The following is an 18,874-nucleotide window of genomic DNA, read 5'->3' as shown; positions in this document are numbered from 1 at the left end:
CAGAAAGGACATGGCGCTGTACAAATGTCACAACAGTAGCACTTCAAATAATGTATGAGAATAGACTCGCAGAGTGCATCGGTGTTTTTTTTATCGCTTTACTGAAAATAACTCTTTCAGTTCACATATAGTGAAGTCGCTCAGTATTCAGATAACCTTTATTTTAAATGCACGCACTCGATATAGAAATGGTAAAAGTAAAGTCAGATTTCCTGAAGACTACATATGTGTATTTGGGTTAAGCTAAACACAAACCGCAAGGGCAGATAAAACCTTTACCCAGTCGCTAACACACTACTCTGTGTGCATCTGTACTACCTTGTCACAGCGCACGGACCTGTTTATCTCTTAGGGCCACTTTTCCCACTTCGGCGTCTCTCCTGCAAACTGCGCGTTCACGCGCTTCTCAGGCCAGCCCAGTATCCCGGGCGCTCGCTCCCGCGCCAGGCTGGTGGAAAAAACTGCAGCGGCTGTTGCTGGAGCCACGCAGAGAGGAGCGGTGTGGGAGAAATCACGGGCACTGGCAAGAGTTGAGCGGCACACACTCACACAGTCGCACAACACAGGCAGATTTTGTCGTTATTCCTGCCGAGGGCGACGCTGTCAGAAGCGGGGTTCATGGCTGCCAAGAAGTGATAGTATCGACGAGGAGCTCTTCGCCGTTCAAAAAAGGTATGGAAAAGTTAGCTATGGGTTCATTTTTCGCCCCCCTTCGCAAAATTGAAAGTGTCTCAGCCACAAGTCTCGCTAGTTTCTTGCGGCTGCCCAAGTTCCAGGTTGTCAGCGAAGGTATGTCGTGTCTTTGAGGAGGGAAAACCCCCCAAAAACTAGCGGTTCCGTGTTGTAATGTCAGATTTGTGCAGGATAGAGATGTGAGGAGAAGCCAGCGGAGAAGTTTGCTAGCCGTGCTCGGCTTCAGCGAACTGAGAGCTAATCAGTGACTGCGTGCTGACTTTGTAACATAGCTGCTGCTGCTGTCATAAGTTGAGTGAGTGAAGGCTGAAGTGGAGGGCTACAGATCAGTTTGTTTAAGAACAAACGCACAAACAAAAAGATGCCACTCGTGTGTGGTTTTGCGTACACCTGGTGTGGAATTGAGCCCATCCCCAAAACACAGCTTGGCCGTGTTTACAGAACAGGATAGGCAGAGCTTAACTTTAAACTGCTGACCAAACAGGGGTCCAGGGAACACCAGGGGTCTTTTAGTGGGGAGTGGGAGATGGGATCGTGTGTGTGCGTGTGAGAGAGAGCGAGGGAGAAAGAGAGAGAGAAGTCACCACCCTGAATGGGGATAACAAACACAGTGGAAAGAGGATGTTTCGCTATTCTCAGCACTGTTACGTTCCTCCCCGCCGAACACTCGTGCATTTATGTGCAGATTATATGCAACAAAACTAAAAAAAGAAATCAACTTTCTGTCACATGCATGTAGTGCCCCTATAGATTGTACTGTTTTAATGCATAAACTGCATGTATTTAAAGATCACCTCCTGGTTGTTTGGAGTGAGTGGGTTGCTAGAGTCCTCCTTGCAATACTGATAAACAGGTGTCGGTTCACCAGTTTGTGTGTCATTCTTCCCACTCAGAGATTCAACTGATTGTTAACACTGGGCTTCATGATCACATGATCATCTTACCAAAAAACCAAAAACAAAAGAAAGAAAAGAGAATCCGATCCTCCTGTATCCCACTCAACTAGCCATTTAAATCAAACCCAACAGTGGGACCTGTGTTGCAAAATAGATGCTGTTGTCCTGCATTTCACTGGGACTGCTTTTCAAATGCATCTGTTTGTTGTGTCAGCTTGTTTTTTTCTGTTTTGTTTCTTTAATATGGCCTAATCACAAGGCTGAAATTATAATCTACAGCTTTAAATATAATACAGAATTCACCACTAGTGTTGTGAAAACCTTCCTTAAATTGCTACCTAAAAACTGAGCTCGAGCACCCTTTTTTAAAAAAAGTGATACTTTTGCCTTCCATCTGTCGAGCCAGGCGTGTTATCTGTAGTCAACTGTCTGTCCCGTTGTTTTTGAAGATCGTCATGGATTCTGCGTTACTTTTAAAGAGGAGGAAAAACAAGAATTGCCAGATTTCTTAAAATACCCTTTACTTTGGTCTAATTAAGTATTAATTGGTCTGGTGTTTTTGTTTTGATTTTTTTTTATCGCTGATTGTAAAAGTAAAACTTTCTTCTGTTTCAGTGTTACGAGTCACTGCCAGCAAAAGTTGACAGAAGCGGACGCTGAGCTCTTGATAAACGAGCTCTGCTTTGTGCGTTCATGTGGGATTGAGGTTGTCGGTCCTTGTTTTTGCTTGCTCCTTTCTTTTGTTTTGATTACAATGTCAACAAAGGTGGGCATCTGGGATTGTTACCTCACCCGGTGGAGGCAGACGAGAGGGAGGCCAAGTTGCCGATCTCAGATTTCCCTTCTGATAAGTGCCCTGTGGATGCTTATCCCCCGTCCTGAAGTGTGCGAACACAAAAATTGTTGGATTGTTTGCAGTATCTCAGAGTTGCAAACATACCTGACATTCTTTGTGGTGAGCAACAAGAAGATAGTGTTTTCTCTGGTTGACAGAGCTGCAAGAGGTTTTATGATTCGCTGTTTGACTGATGGAGGTGCAGTCTGGCAGTAGGGCTATATGCTGAGGTGATTGGAGCAAGATATAATAGCATTTTCTTTCTTCTTTTTTTTTTTTTTTTGCCTTTGACCTTGCTGTTTGCCCATCACAGATTGTCAGGTGTGGTGCTGATCTATGCTACCAAACTGTAAATGATATAAATGGGATCTAAATGACCTTTTACGTTACACTGGGCTCCTTTTTGTAAATGCCTTGGATGATGCGTTGGGTCGGAGACATGTCTCAGAATCTTTTTGTGTTGTGAACTGGAATGAAAGTTGTCTTTGTTAGCTGGTTAGTTCAGTGACCCAGAGTTTTGCCTGAACTGGGTGTCATTCCTATTTGTTTGTCAAATACTATTTGTTTGGGTTTTTTTTTTTTAAAAAGTGGATCCTGGTACAGTTTTTTTTCTCAATAAATAAAACAGCCTGTGGATTTCCAAAAAAAAAGTTGTTGTATGAAAACTTAACAGTGCAAACTTTAGTCAGGTGTAACCAAGAATATGACTCAGAATGGCTGAAGAATCTTCATCAGTAGATTATGTAAATGGTAAATGGCCTGTATTTATATAGCGCTTTACTAGTCCCTAAGGACCCCAAAGCACTTTACATATCCAGTCATCCACCCATTCACGCACACATTCACACACTGTATGTGCTGCCTGATTGTTCATTTCACGGGGTCAGTAATATTATCCCTCTGGATAGGAAGTTTACAGTGTTGTTTTTTGAATGTTTTATGAAATTGAAAACATACAAACAGGATTTCGCTCTCCATAAATTACTGTAGTTTGAGCTAATGAGCTTTGTGTTTAAACATCCTTACTCTGGTACAGAGCAGCGTGACAGCGCTGAACACATTAAAGTAAAATATGTTATGGATTAATCTGAGTCTCATGACGAGGTCGCTATATTGATGAAGCTTTATTGATGTCAGTGCCTGGTGCCTAATGTTGGATATTATTCGAAAAAAGTCAGTTTATTACACATTACTTGTTACTTACACAGGTGCTACATTACTCTGGTGTTACTTCATAGCACGTCCTGAGATACACTGCTGCATAATTGCAATATTACCTATACCGTAATGAGGTTTTTCATATTTAAGTGAAAACACAAAGTCAAACAGCAAATCAATATGGGAGTGCCCATGTTGTGTCCAGTTGGAGCATATGGGTTTAGGATTGGAATTTTTAAACTCAATTAGCTGTGTGCACAAAATTTAGATGTCTGAGCAGTAAGAAAATAACTTGCTTACAGTCCCACAGCTTTCTTATTCTTCCTGCTGATCGCTCATTTCTTTCTGCCTCTGTCTACCTCGAGGTTCTGTACGATTTTGTTAGTGCATCCCACTCTGCTGCAGCTTTTAGGCATTTATCAGCCAGAATTGACACGGAGGCACATTTATGCAATACAAAGTCGTTTTCCTCCAGTGTGGGTGGGACTTAATTGAGCTCAAGTATTTTCTGGCAACTTGATCTTTTAGTGCTGCTGTTTGGAGGTTATTGAAGTGCGTTATGTGGGACTGCATGGTTAAGTCAGTGTTAGAGATTTGCAGTATGCATCATCCTTGCTTAACTGCAGAAAACCCGTCATGAATTGAAAGTTATTCTCACACCCTTAGTCTGTCATTTCATTAGAACCTGTGTTTGTTTTTGTTTCAGTTTACAAGAAATAATGCTGATAATTGGTGTTATTATGAAGGTGTTTGCTTTGCAGAAAATTCAGCAACCTAAAAAAAGGTCATTTCTCAGATGGTAGAAGGTATAAGTATGACTGGACCGAAACAAATCTGTCAAGGATGTGTCATGTGACACCATGACCTTTGATCCTTGACCCCTGAGCTTGCTCTGGGACAAAGGTTTAGCAAGGTAACAGGTGTGACCCAGGGGTTATGAGATGTACACACATACAGCTGCTCAAAGGCATTCCTGTTGTATAAAAGTAGCAGTGGTACCAGATTCAGATCTTATTACTGCAGCTTTTAACCTGGATTTTACGTCAAAGTGAGGTTTATATTTTAAGTCTTTCACTCTCTATCAGGTTCATCTTTGCATTCCTGATATACGTTGAGATTGGGGGCAGTAGGCTTTTGACTTAAGTACTTTAAACTCCTTGTCGTTCATGTGAATATTTACTTTATTGCCATTTTGTACTTCAGTGCCACTACAGTTACTTTGGATTGATGATGAGCAGTTAGTGCAGTCCAGCGCAAATATAGCTACAATGGTGAAAGATTTACTCATGTATCAGTATTAATAATGATACAGTCTATCAGTGATTGGGACTATTTTCCTGCATTGATTATCTTTATACAGATTACCATAAGGATGTAAATATTTTTTTTCTCATAAGTAATTTTGCTTAGTACTTTCTTGTAGACAGGCACACCATGAAGGAGTAGTTGTTATACTATTTCTGAGCCTGCTTACAAGATCCACATGTGCTTTGCAGTGACTGTGCTCTGCGGTCACATGGATGGCACATGGATGCCCCCACAGTGCCTCTGTGACCAAAGTTGAGCCTCACACAATGGATCTGGAAACCCCCACCACTGTCGTTAACATTTATTTCAATATTCCACACTCAGTTGTCCATGCATTCACAAATAAAGGCCTGGCTGTACTTAACTTGTGATTTGAAGCACACAGAATTTATGGGAAAAACATCAGTATCAGAATGAGAATCAGTGACATTCTCAGGATTTCATACTGGTAACATTTTAGTATACAATGTGTGTAGTTCATCTAATTCCTGGAAAAGAACAAAACGCAAACTTGAAACAACTAATGTAATTCTTCTCTATGCTGCTAACTTAGAAGTCCAACACACATTACAGGCAGCTGTGGTGAAGTTAGCCTGGCAACAGTCGAGTAATGGAGCCATGAAGCAGTCACGCTTCCTGTGACCGGGCATGTGTAGTGTTTGTTGTGGACACAATCAAGAAAACTAGTTGAAAGTACATGTTGCTACCAGGATTGCATGGACTGAAGTTTAGCCAGTTGACAGAAACAATGTAGTTTTATATCTTTGTTTTTTTTTTTGGTCAAAATGTATTATTTCAGTATAAGTAGCAAACTTGTTTAAAATTCACACGTACCTCTTTTTTTATTTTTTTATTTATTAAATGCCACAGTCCTTGTTCACCTTGTTACATTGTGAGGCATTTGGCCATGTTGCTGTTTCACAGCAAAAACACTCCTGATTTTAGAAGGTCATTGGATCCTGATAAAGTGCAGTGTGGGCTAGAAGCCATCTCCAAATCTTCAGCTCTGTCTATGATCGAGGCAAAGCTGGAGCCCGATTGTGTTTTGTTTGGGAAGTCTGGTCTCGGTGTAATTCATGCTGGCAGCTCCAGGTCGCGACTTCTTCTGAGTACATTTTGCAGCTATCAGGCAATAACACTGCGCTTACCAAAAGTCAGTGTAATGTCATCCAAGTCATCCAGGTAGGAAAATGTCAGAAGAAGTTCAAATGAATTTACTGGATGAACGGCAGAACTATTGTTATTGTTGACTATTGTTATTTTTTTTTTTGTCATTCATGAAATCAGAGATATTTCATGTATTCAGTAATTCAGTGTTAGTAGCTGGAAATACAACTGACATTTTTCAGTTTTTTTCTCTGATTTCTGTGACCTGACATGTCATCATTCCAGTTGGCTCAAGTGTCACCACTTTTTGAGTCAGTGCTGGGAACACTGTGGATAATTAAGATCACAGCAGCATTTGGATCGTATGTCAGCCACAAGGCTTCTACTTCTGCCTGGGTGTTGGATCATTTAGAAATGGGACATTCAAGTCTCACCCACAGCCAATTTGTGTGGGTCTGTGTGAAAGTTGGTGTCCTCATACATGTGTTATTTATGTGCTCAAACGTGCATTAAAGCAGTGGGACAAAGCCTTAAAAAAGCTAATAAGATTTGTTTCTGTGTTGGGCCTCAATCCAAATACCTAGCAAAATCTGCTCCAGGATTTATTATTCAAACGGTAATTCGCAATGTTAATGTTGCTAATCTTTACTGCACTGGCTTTGTTTTCTATTTTGAGGTCCCATTCACTCACTGTTGAAATGTTTAGTTTAACCTTTAGAAGAATGTTGACTTTGCAAACATTTGTGATTATCTGGGAAATTCAAGGCTGTGGCTTTGTTGATAAGCTGTTAGCTCAAGTGCTGACCTTGAGAATGTAAGTCTAACGAGCTATCAGCCGAGCTTGTGTTATTATAAAGCGGTGGTGCATATAAAATAGATTTCACCAACATCGATGTTTGCTTGTTTTACAGACGCACATTACTTGCATTTTTTAATTCATCCATTAGACGAGTAACATGAGACAGGAGCAATCAGACAAAGAGTTTACTGTAGACTTTCCTATTATATTAAGTTATGACCCATATAACTTTGGCCTAAAACATAATGCTGCTGCTCGCCCCGTGTCAAACTTTGCCCTTTCGCTAAAGTGTGTCATTCAAAAGTGTGTCTCCTCTTCACAGAGCAGCAAATGTTTGGCTTTTTAGTACATCCCAAACTGGCTTATTGGGCTAAAGCTGCTCCACCAGTGATTTAATGGTGTCAGATATTCTCCTTTTGATCTCACTAGTGAGTGTGAGATAGACTATTCCTGTCATCATCATCATCATTGTCTTGTTGGGTCCATAAAACCAGGGCTAGTGGTGACGTAAAGCCCCTTTTATTATTGACGTCTTCCAGACCTTTCACCGGTTCGACTGCTTGTAAAAACTAATGCAGGGCCTCATTAATGTCTAGTTAACAGCTGATTGATGTGCGTCATGTCAAATATTACATTAGCTATTGCTTTTGGTGGTTAGTGGAAAGTGGATGGATGATAATTGAGCAGTATGGAGGCTGAAAGCTATACCCGTTTTGATTTTAAATTCACTCCTGTGTGTCAGATAGCGCTAGGCTGGAGGGTAGTGCCATTTACATTGGCAAGAAGTTTGGGAACCCTTTGGAATTACCACGTATTTCTGCAGTGATTATGGGATTATATGGACCAGCAACCATGTCTTGATACTGGTGACTGGTTGACCACGTTCATCTTTGTGTTATATACTAACTGGGCTATATTAAGTCAGAGAAATGTGCGGGCTGTCACATGCACTTTTTGTTTAAAGTGTAATAATAAAGGAAATGCTGAGAAACAAACCAGGAAGCTCAATAAAGTATTCTTTAAACTTCTTTGCTGTCTTAGCTCCTTATGCCTCCCTCACTGTGAGAACTAACACAAATTGCTGCCTAAGGCTGGGACAGAAGACGGCCAAATAAAAGCTAACAATATGTAGAGGGAGATCAAAATCAGGGCGAATCTGGTTTCCAATTTCATTTAGAAGCTGAGTGCCTCCAGGCTCGGTCCCACAGTTCTGCATTTCTGGTGATTAAATCTGAGATGAATTATAGCGCTGGCTTTGGCAATCTCACAATTCAGTTCAGGTTCTCTGTGTGACGATTAAATCCGGAAATGTAAATTTATTCTCCCTCCAGTTCTCATGATGTCGAATCATTCCTCTTCTTTGCTCACTGAGCTACAGGTTGCACTTAACTGACATTCAAGATTAGGGGTGGCAGGATGAAGGAAAGACACTCTGCCATATTCAGGTACTCTTTGATCATTGATCGAAGATCTTGATTAGGACTTTTTTTTTTTTTTTTTTTTTTTTTTTTTTTGGACACAGACTAATAGACTAAGGGCTTTTTTTCTTCACCTCGCTAGAGTTCCTTGAATCTCTTTGTGTCACATATTTATTGTGCCAATAAATCAAAAATGCAGTCTGGCATTTGGCTTGTTTGAATGTGATCTATAAGATAGAAGATTGCTGGTGTTACTGCAAATTAGAGCAGGGCGATATGGCCAAAAATATTTATCACGATATATATATTTGAAAATTTGCGATAACGATATAACCGACGATATAATTGATGCGAGACAAAATACAACTCCACAACATTACTAGCGCAAAAAGACAACCTTCCATTTATTTTCACTTAAACAAGAAGCTGGTTTTTATGTACATTAAAGCTTTATAAAAATGTAACAGTGCAAATGCAAATTCCTTGCTGAAAGTTTAACCAAAAGGCATTTCCAGTAGAAATGTGCTGACATATCCTGAGCATAACCATGTATAATATCCACTGAAGTTAAAAAGAGGTGCTTTGCAACATTAAACTGTAGTGTGCAGTACGCATTTTTCGGACCATAAGGTGCACAGGATTATAAGGCACATTAAGCGAAACAAAGCAGTCAGATAAATCAAACTTTATTAAACTCATTCTTCTTGCTTCCTCCACTTCTGTACCATTGATTCATTAATGTTGAATTCTCTGGTAGCTGCTCTATTCCCATGTTGTTGCAGTATATTAATGACTAACCTTCTATTGTGGATGGATTATCTCAGTTGTTCTCCTGACTGAAGTTTGGTCCGTTTACAGCATCCTGCCATGCGATTGCATTTGTCTCTAACCATGAAGAACCTTCACGTTAACTTTTATAAGTGGAAAAGTGTTAGTGTTCGTCCTCCAGCTTCACTGTTTATGTTATGCTAACATAGCTGTGTCGCTAGCGATCACGTAGCACATCATTATATATCAGCTAGCCCAACTTCAGTAACCCTACAAACGTCACTGCTGTTTAGTTTCCTGCCTTCATTTATGTTGGAAGTGATAGCAGAGCTGTACGTTTGATTTTTTTCAGAAATCTCTCAGTCAGAACATGCTATATCATGCTTAGGTAACTAGCGAAACTAGCGAGCTAACTTCCGCTAGCTTCCTGCTAACTTCTAACTCCGTTAAATGTAATAACTTTTGTTTTCATGGATGCCTGGAAGTTAAACTTTATAGTTACACCTGGTAAAGCAGCAATGCTGATCGTTTTATTAAAGATGAAAGAATTTAGACAGTTTTTAACTCTTAGTGATGCTGCAGTGTTGTTTGACCTGAAGCATACGGAGTTTAGGACCCAGATTACTCCCAGATTTAAGAGCATCTTAGTCCGACAAATATGACAATAACAACGGCCGCTTGCATGTTCTGCAAAAAAATGTGCTTTGTTGTGTATCTGATGGACAAACACCAAACCAGTTCCACATCACTGAAGTTGCACCATTTTTACAAACCAATTCTGGTTCATCTGTTTCACTCAACAATCGGCCATGTGCGTATGAAAACAAAGGCACTGCGCATGCGCGTTTTACTCCCATTCTATCGCGATATTTCATTTTCCTATCGTTGCCTAACATTATACCGGTATTACCGTGAACGGTATAATATGGCCCAGCCCTACTGCAAATATATCATTTTCCTCTTTCTGTCACCTACCTATAATAGGAAGGGTAATAAGGGGTAATGCCAATAACTGAAGTAAAGATGTTTTAAATGTAAACCTGACGTTCCTAACTATACAGACGTGCTCATACATCTGAGGTCGCCCTGCTCATGTGCGTGCTGTACACCTGCACACATTCTCGGCACAGTCATCATACATCTCTGGAGCAGGTGAACAATATCCCCTGCATCACCAGTGTTTCTCAGCGCCGGCTTTTGATCTAGGACAGTGTTGGCATCAGGCTGGCCTAGTGACTGCTTTAGGGGATTTGCTCTGACAGAGTTTTACACTGGACCAGCGTTACCGAACAGGGAAACAGAAAGCCCTCTGACAAAACCTGTCTAAGAGGAGGGGGAAAATGCTCTCTCTGTCTCCATGTCTGTAGTTTTCCTTTTTTTAAATGTTTTTTTTTTTTCATGTTGAATTTTGGAGAATAGCTCCAAGTTGTGTAGATTTAAAGGAAGTGTTACATGAGCTGTATTGAACTCCATATATGGCAGGATAATCTCCTCTTCGGGCATCAATCTGCGGTGATGTATCTGCACAAGTATTTGTTTGAGTTAGGACAAAGCCTCGGTGAGGGGTTGTAGCTGCAGCGATGCCAAAACAATTCTGGCCTGCTGGAATGTGTTGAGAGCACTTTTGGCCAGCCTTTAACCTCAGTAACTCTTGTGGACTCACCTTGCATCTCAAAATAACTTGCTCCACGTCGTGCTAAGATCTCTCAGACATAACTCGAGGCTCTTGGACTTGTTTACCATAGCAGTGAACCTGAAAGTTAACTTTTCAGGGTGAACTGCAGTTGGTTTTGTTGGATATCAAAAAGGCTGTCAGTGATACAGCTTTGCCTGTAGAAAGAAAAGTCTTATAAACGATGCTTTTTGATGCAGGGTTTTGCTGAGTTTCATAGTTGCTTTAAGGTGCTTCCTATTATTTAGTCTCATAAATGACAGATGAGACGAACTGGGGCTATGAGCGTGGTTCTTTACAAATCCACGCTATGTAATGGTTTCTTTTTCTAACATTGCAAATGCATTAAACCTTCTTTCAGCGTTCTAAATGCTTAACTAGGTCATCATGACTCAATTGTTCCCATTCAAATGTGAAATGTAGAAATTGTCTGTTTTTTATCTTTTGCTCTTACAGTCAGATGGGCTGTTTCTAATCTTGTTCTAATTCACTAATGAACCCGACTGACTTCAATATTTGTCTTCAGTTGCTTCGGCTTTAGCTGATTTGGGCTTTGGGAACATTGTGTTAAGTGCTGTCTTGAACTGTAGCGGGTGACTGAAATGTATGCTGGCAGTGTCGCGTTTCTACAATCTAATCACTGTTTTATTACTATTTTGTTCAGCATAGACCATCAAGGAGACTTAATGTCAGCGAACCCAATTTTCACATCATAAAGTGAATAGTGTAGAGTTGGCACATAAATTACTGGCAAAAATAGAGACCCATTTGGGTGTGGACGGTGTAGTAAAATTTATAGCTGGGCAGTTAATATGCCCAATATTACAGTATTGGTGAGATTTCAGTAACATGAAAATCACATTTGCTATCACATGAAATCGTAGAGTGAAGGTGGATAAACAGACACAGCCGCCTTATTAGGAGTATATGAAATATAAAGCACTTTAGTTACATCATAAAACAGAAATAAAATAACAACAACATGAAACCACAGAACCAAAACAATAAAAACGATCTGTTCAGTGGTTTTGATAAAAGATTAAAAAAAAAAAGATTTTCATTATTTGGCATCCCGCTGCTGTTTTTACATGTAGTGATCATATAGCTTGTTGGCATTGATGTTTGCACTTATAGTGGCATAAATGATTCTGTGGGCAGGAGGAAAAACAAATGAAAGACATACAGCCTTGAATTAATTACCTTTATTGTAATTCGTGAACACAAGTGGACACGTTGTTAAATGTGTAAGATTACTTACTTGTCTCTCTTCTGCTGTTCTTGGAGTTTTTCACAGTGGATGGGGGCAAAAATAAGGAGATGTGATCAAGGAGCACAGTCGCATCAGTCAAAAATATCCTTCTGTTTTCTGTCATTTAATGTTGTCCATCAATCAGTATAGCCGCTCTACACAAAACATTAATTTCAAAGTGTCCTGAAGTCTGCGACGTGAACTTCTGATGCAGCACAGATATATTTAGGGGTGTGTGGGTGCGCAAGTTCAGAAGCGAGATAAAAGGAAGGCACAATTTATTATGATTGTCATAATAATGATAATGTCTGTTTAATGCATCAGTGTGGAGATGAGCTAAACATCACCTTGACTGGCGAGCTGTTACTGCGCACTTTGACCATCATCAATCAACGGCATCATCGTCCATCAGCACAACCCTAACATCCTGCATGTATTATACCGCAGTGCAGTAAATGTGAAATAAGCACCACAAACCACATCGAGAAGAATCATCATCATAGAGTTGAAGCAGCATTGGATTTATAGCAGGACCTTTGCAGTGGATGGTACTGTTTTTGACTCTGTAAACCTCGTAAAGTGGCGAGTGACCGCTCGCTCACAGGTCTGAGAAGTAGAAATTTTCAAATTAAGGTCAAGCTCGGTAGTAAAAGTTGGCTTTGGCCCATAAATGATTCATCTTTTGTCCTTCCTTAGTCCTGTGAGTTAAATCTACATTTGGACTGAACAGAAGAGCATTTCAAAAGCTGTGCACTTTACAGTGAGAAGAGCAATCGTACCTTATTCTGTCACCTGGCATTTCGTCGACGTTACACAACATTCACAAAAAAGCCTCCCAGCATTCACCACCTCCCCACTTGTAAACAAACATCTCCTGCCTGACCTTGCCTGACATAGCAAGACTCTTTCCCACAAATAATCCTGTTGGTGCTGCTCAAATTAAATTTGCAGACTCACCCCTTTTTTAAGTTGCCCAGCAGAGCGAGGGAACATCTCAAATTACATTTTTAACTCATCGAAGCCCCCCCGCTTCATTCTCTGTCACACTGAGTACACACACACACGCACACACACAGCCTATCCACACTGTGATCTCATTAGCAATAACAGTGCATGTCATATCTCTGTAACTCCTTCCTGGTGGTGCAAGGGCTTGATGAAGATCATGGTGCGCGACATGATCTTGATCGCATGAAGATTGAATGGGAAGAAAACAAACACTCCCATTCCTTCAGACTCTGGCCCACACCCCAGCCCATACCACAGCTATATCAGGCTAGCAGCTCATCGGGGACCCCTGGCAAAATGTCTGCAGGGGATGAGACGAGTGTGACGTGTCTGTCTGAGAATGTTGGGAAAGAATAAGTGGTGGATGAGAGAAACAAGTTTGCAGATTTTGTGTTTGAACTAACTCGTTGCCTGTGAAATTTCATGGTGATCATGATAGCAGGTCGGTGTCCAGCCCAAGTTTTGGCATTCAGACACTAGATTTGGGCCAGGAACAGAAGAAGGAGGAGGAGGAGCTGGGAGTGCTATGATCCAGAGGACTGTTGACTGACAGGAACAGAGGTTGTGCACAAACTGGCCAATGAGCACGTGGCTGGCAAACAGGATACAGCAGCACAAGCTCCATTATGCAGTTAATTTTTTATGTCTGGATTCAGTCCTGGGATGGCATATTGTGAGATCAAAGTAAAAATATGATGCTCAGACATAAGGGTTCGTTCCTCCCTCGGGTTTTCTTTGGCATATTAAGGAGGAGTTTCATTAGAAATGTTGAGTGTTTGTTTTCTTCGCTTCGCTGAAGAGGAAATAAGATGTAAAGATGTAAAAATAGAGCATACATGCGTATCTGGCTTGCAAATTTCTCTTTTTTTTTGCCAGCACATCTTTTTCTCTCCAAATACAAGAGTAGAGCACCTGCACCAACATGTGACAGAGTCTCTGCTGATGGTAGCATAGGAGATCAGAGATAAGAGAAAGTTTGTTTCATTTGCGATGAGTAATGATGTGGGACACAAGTTGTTATTAGGCAATAATGTTATTAATAGTAGATATAAATCAAAATCTTTATTCAAATCTCATTTAAAATAAACATGACTTCAATACATTTAGAAATCAAGAATTATTTTACTGACACAGTCATACCAACTCATTCATATTTATTCATACTACTTTATTCAAAAAGTGCTAAAGTTAGTTACCAAGTGTACTTTGACAATAGATATTTCCAGCCAGCTCACTCAAGTTAAGTCTGTGCATGAAAAACTAAGCTTCATCTTCCATATAGTATCCAGCTTAGTTGGAAATCAGACTAATTTTCTTGATTAAGAGCTCAACAAACAAATTTCCAGAATCCAAATGAATGGATGAAAACACTTAAAAGCAAATGTTTCACCTTCCAGGGCTCATCATAGATGTGATCAAAGATTTGGATAGAACAAAGAAGACTTTCAAATTTTTTTTAAGATTGTTTTATGTTTACATTTTCTTTTTTTTAATTTAAAAGCTGTTAGTTTCATTTGAAACAAGGGAAACTAACTAGCACTAAGCTTAGGGGAGTGTAACATACTTGAGTGTTTAATTGCAAAGCAGTGAGCTACTCTGTTTGGATAAAGCATTCCTCTGCAGTGTACATTTCAAAGGGACTGTCTGCTGGATTTTACTCAGCGCTCCGTTTGATTTGCTAATTTCCTTCTCTGACTCCCGATACCTTTCTTGTCAGCTCAAACAAACAGCTATGTTCAACAATTGTATTTCTTTCTTTGAAGTTTTTATTCTGACTTAATATAAGCTGTACCTTTAAATCATTATGTCTGAACTTTATGCTATTTTTAAACTTGCTCACCTTTTGGGGCCTAATGGGCTATTAGCTTGTAAGTCAAGTCTTTGAAAGGAAAAGAAAATATGTTCGCACAGTTAACAAGATGCTGTATGCTGTTAAAGTGTTGGTGCAGGAGACAAATTGTCGCTGGTGAATTTTGGGCAGAAAACCATATTTAGTGAGAAAGATGAAGACAGCTTTGGAGAGCTCTTTAAAGACAGGTGTCTTTGAAAAAAGGAGGAATTCATCTCCTATTGGATGAGATACTTAATCTCATGTATGTATCAGCGTGGCTGATATATCAACCACAGTTGGCTATTTGGTATCTGCATCCATAAATGAGAATCTAAAAAGCAGATATGGGAGAAAGTTGACAACAAAACAAGATTATTTTTAAACTGCGTTGTCATATTATGTTTTTATTGAGTCATAACTACACATAACAAAAGTCGTCTGACACAGTATCAGTCAGGCTCTGATTAGCAACACCTTATAGTCTGAATTCAACTTCACACGTGCATGCTCTTTACATAACGGTAGCAATAATGTAAAAACATTGCGTTCATGCAGAAGGGAACGTTTGCCTTGGAGTTTCAATTCGATCCTGAGTGATGCCTTTCAGCCATCCTAATGAGTTTACATCACTCCATGTTTTATCTGGCTTGCTGCAAGGGGAGACAGTCTTAATGGTTACCCTGTGTTTTTTCTTGTCAAAGCGCGTTTTCTCCTTTCTTTGTGCCAACTGAAGTTTCTAGAGCTTGGTGAGTCTCCCAATCTGTAATTAGTGCCAACCATAAACAACTGGAATCCTGCTGAGCACTGCCACGGGTGGCTGCCCTCACCACGGCAATCTGGAGTTTCCCTTTTGTCCTTGGATGTGTCAGATGTAGAGCCAGCTTCCCACCCTGGGAGTTGAACAGTGGGCCCACTGTATTTAGAGAAAGGGAAAAGAAAGCCGGGGAGTTTAGAAGGAACATAGATCGAGAAAAATGTATAAATACTACGAAAGCAAGACAATTGAAACATCTCACATTAGGCCTGTGATAACAGGATTTTATTAAGCAGCATGGAAGACGTCAGGCTCCCTTTCTGTCCTCCTGCAGAATCGCATTTAAATATAGTGACCGATGCCATCTAAATACAATGCAAGGCCCTGACTCTTGGATCGGATCTGGTGCTTTTTCTGCCCTGGCTCTAAGATGCCCATTAATGACATCATGGTTAATGTACTACTTGGTAGCACTCCATTCCAGCTCATTGTTTAGCATTGCATGGTTATTCTTTCACACATATTACATCTACTCAGTCACTTGTCACAGTCTGCTTAGGTTACAAGATGCTTGAGTCATGACATAATCCATTTACCAGAGAGACGGAGTGGCTGGCTGATGCTGAATGAGGTTGGAGTGGGGGGGGTTTGTTTTTGTTTTTTTATTCCTGGTGAATGCATTTAGCACTATCCAGTGACTGGATTTGAGCCTCTTTTTGCTCAAATATTTCCTCTGAGGGTCATGGTAAAGTTGTTATCTTATGAACAGGGTCTTGGCCTGAAGATATGCTCTGTGGACCATAGCAGTCAGCTGCCCGTCCTGTGACTTCCTCGCCTATTTACCCTGGACATACAGCTAATGGAAACACATGCAAGAAAGGGACAAACATCTGCACATCCCATGAAGACAACAGAACCTTATTTTGAATGTTAAACTCCTTAAAACTGAAATCAAGGCTTTAACATGTCCTTTGGTGTTTTATTTGTATGATATTTGAGTCCACCCTGTTTCCCGGGATAGGTGTTTTGTGAGGGGTGACAATGCACACAAGGTTCTTTGTTCAGCATAAAGTGAAGGGTAATTAATACCTGTTAAACACAGATAAAGAAGGCAGGGTTTTTATGTATAACAGACCTTGGGATGCATGAGTTTCTCACAGAAACAGCGAGCTGAGCAGAGCAGAGGAGCCTCATGATGATAAAATCCTTTTGAAGTTTCTCAAGTTTCCCACCACAATTTACACAATGAAAGTTGTCTTTTTTCTAAATGTGAGTACATTCTGTGAATTCTGTCACCTTGCGGTTTAGGAATAAGCACTGGGGTTTCCTCTTATACTACAAAAAACCAAACCCTACTCCCTTCAGCCTTGTTTATTCTTCTAGCAGTAAACCTAAGAGTGGGGACGAGCCAAACTTGGGAAAAATAGGCAAATTCATTGAAAATTAGCAAGTCGACTTTTTCGAGATGTGACTTCATCATTACTTCTGTTGTTGCAGGGTGGGATCAAAATCTTCCCCGTGGTACTGAAAATGTTTTTTTAGTATTTTCCTGCGTATCGGTATTTTAGCATCATGGCAGCCCTCATAGCTTTACACTCCGTGTCTCTGTAAATCAAATACTTTTGCAGTGATCCTGTTCACAGGATTGCTGTAAGCTATCATGCATGTGTCTTTAAAACTTTGCATTTCTGTTCAGAGACCATAATGTCATGTGTGATATGGGGGGTAGTAACACGCTAAGCCCTTGATTTGGGTTCTGTTGAGTTTGGCATGTTTCGTTCCCATAGAGATTTCTTTTGATCAAACGGGCTGCTGAACATGCGAGTTGTCATGTCAGAACCTGTTACAAATCCTACTCTCGACACAGCAGGTCGATTCAGCCTTTCAGTTTTGATCTTAGAGTAACGATTTCCCAAACGTTATACATGAAAGATGTCCATAGCGCAATCAGCCGCTAGTAATTCATCAAAGTTTGCAGAGCCATTACAATATAGGCACAGAACAAGCAGTGGGTGCAGTAGTGCTGTTGGGATGCAATAAAACACTTTGCAGTGGCAGTAGCCTAGTGTGCTCAGCTCTGTATCTTGCCTCATTACCATTGCTTAACTGCCATAAAGAGTTGTGCAGCTCCTTGTGTCTGTCTGCCTTGTAGAAACACTGTAGTGCCCTGCCGATTAGAGCCAGAGGAAAGAAGTGTTCGAGCATAAACCCGGGGAGAACTGACCTTTTTAAATTCATATGTGGAGCACTTCCCCCTGACTTCTTATGCAACTTGTCACGCTTATTGAGACTTGTGGCATCTCAGACTCAGTTTCTCCTTCATTGTCCCTCTCATACCTTACAATTTAAAAATACTGCAAAGAGTAATGACTATTAAAAAAAAGTGGCTTAATTCCTAGTATAAATGTTCACCAAATACTTGTGGGTACTCCCCAATATTGACACATTCCCAGTACTCACACCTGCCGACCTCCCCCACCCTCTGCCAATATTAGTGTTGGATTATACATTAAGGGCCTAGTCATGTTTAGCAAGTTGACCCTCTTAAAACAAAACAAACAAAAAAAAAAACCTTTCAGTGTAGACTCCCCAGCCCCCAACTCTAACAGTTTAGAGCCACTAGCAGAGGTCTGCCCTAACAATTCCTTATATAGCTTGGTTTCTTGCCTGAGCAGACTACATTATAAGTGGGAAAATCCAGAATGCCATGCCTACAGGGATGACTTTAGGGCAGGGGAGTGGTTCATGTCTAATTTCTGTTGAGTCATGGCTTTTAAAGAGAAATCAGGATGTGATGTGTTGTGGAGAAGGGGTTTGGATTGGCTTAGTCTGTTGGCATAATTAATGCGAGCTGAGGTTTGTGACTGGTTGATATGAATGCGTATGGAGATTATGACACACCAAGAGGGAGCGGTGTTTTGCCAGCCTCATTCCAAGCTTGGTGCTTTGTGGACAGGCACTGACCACAAAGCACAAAGAAGATATTTTATTACTATGTCTGATTGCTCCTACTATTGCTGTTATTAATTATATTTGCCCTTGTTGAGTAGAGCACTTCTTTATTTCTTGCCTTAGACTGTGTGTTGGTGCTTTTAGTGAAAAAGCAGGATAGCGGCGAGAGTCCTGCCTCCTCTTAAGAGATTTTTTAGGTTAGTTTTATCTGTAGTTAAGATGATGAAGCAGCTCGCGCTCCGCGTTCCCTCCCCCAGCATTATTAACCGTGCCGTCGCTCAGCGCCGTACCGGTCTCTTGAAGAGAAAAAATTATCTGTGAACTCTTGATTTCCAAACTTTTCAAACTGCACAATTGTCGTTTCTTTCTAGTGGAACTCAGACTTTATCAAAATAAAGTTTTTGTTCTCAACTTGTGTTTTTTTTC

The 18,874-nt window shown here is 40.5% G+C and overlaps 1 protein-coding gene across 3 annotated transcripts in view; it reads left to right on the top strand.

The window, feature by feature from the left end:
- Nucleotides 1–372: 372 nt before the first annotated feature.
- Nucleotides 373–18,874, top strand: part of peak1 (pseudopodium-enriched atypical kinase 1) — a 105,460-nt gene continuing 86,958 nt past the window's right edge. For all 3 annotated transcript variants that reach the window (XM_085282822.1, XM_085282820.1, XM_085282819.1), the window contains exon 1: nucleotides 373–672. The gene's annotated coding sequence lies outside the window, so the exon portion shown is untranslated. The remainder of the gene's footprint in view (nucleotides 673–18,874) is intronic.

Source organism: Mchenga conophoros, linkage group LG7 (assembly GCF_057382185.1).
Source record: "Mchenga conophoros isolate Kocher_MC1m ecotype Shallow Benthic linkage group LG7, M_conophoros_male_GT1.1, whole genome shotgun sequence".
In the NCBI taxonomy this organism is placed as follows: Eukaryota; Metazoa; Chordata; class Actinopteri; order Cichliformes; family Cichlidae; genus Mchenga; species Mchenga conophoros.
The sequence above is the reverse complement of the archived record's forward strand: the minus strand, read 5'-3'. Positions and strand labels throughout refer to the sequence as shown.